Consider the following 1,136-nt stretch of genomic DNA (forward strand, 5'->3'; position numbering starts at 1 on the left):
GTCACCAACTAAAGCACTAGACAAAATCAAATTTTCTTACTTTAAACACTTTTTTAAAAAAAAAACAATGCTCAAAAGTCAAAAGTATTTATAGTTGTACTACAGCAGAATAGTTAAAAGCAAGACAATCAAAGGCAATTAAACAATCTTACGGCATGAATACTTTATCAACTTCATAATTAAAGCATGACAAATACTTTAACCAAAATAACTGACAAAAAACCACACCTCAACACAGTGGTACTGGAATGCATAGTTGTATTTGTTGACATTTCTTATCAAGCTTGTTGGGAATCTTTTCGAGTTTCTAACATACCCAGGATCAGGGCATGTTACAGGGTCACACTTGATGCCCTCACTTATCATAGGAACGTCCCAATCTCCACTATTCTGACAAGTTGAACTTATTGAGGTCGAGCCATTCAATCTATCAGTGATACAAATAAATAAATTTTTTTTTTTTTTGCAAAATATTTTAGTGATACAAATAAATGAATTTTGTTTTATTGTTTGCAAAATATTTATTTATTTTTAAAATGTTACTTTAAAGTGTTCTAAAATGTCACCTATTCAGGCTCGCATAGCGGAGAATCATTAAAGGGCCTAAACACACCCCACGTCACTTTTATTTTTTATGGTAAATTCATAAAGCGACTGTTTTATTGATTCCAAAAATACTTTGCTTATTAAAATTGGTCCAGTATAGGCGTAGATATTCGTCCTCAAACAGTGATCTCTAGCGCTACTACGAGCTTCGTGATTGTGACGTTGGAACGTACTAGTCACGTGACGGATTCATTCGTAAAAGCGAAACCTGCGTTTTTTTTGTGCTTTTTTGCGTTTTTTTTTTGTTCTCTCGTTTTTCGCTAAAAACACTGCCTCTCGCCTTTCTCAGTGTTTCTGAATGAGAGCGGCCACGCTTCAACAATTTTGTGACGTGATTTGTCACGTGGGTAGTACACTTCTCAATTTTTTCGCCACGCAACTTTCAAATCAGTTTTAGAAATCTCACGGTGTTTGAGCTGGAATATCTTTGGTTATACAGAACCGATTAAAACAAGTAAGGTGTCGTTGGAATTAGAAAAACACACTCTATCGATTAAAGTGAAGTAAATTTAGGGTGTTGTTTAGGCCCC

Source organism: Ciona intestinalis, unplaced genomic scaffold, assembly GCF_000224145.3.
Source record: "Ciona intestinalis unplaced genomic scaffold, KH HT001090.1, whole genome shotgun sequence".
Lineage (NCBI taxonomy): Eukaryota > Metazoa > Chordata > Ascidiacea > Phlebobranchia > Cionidae > Ciona > Ciona intestinalis.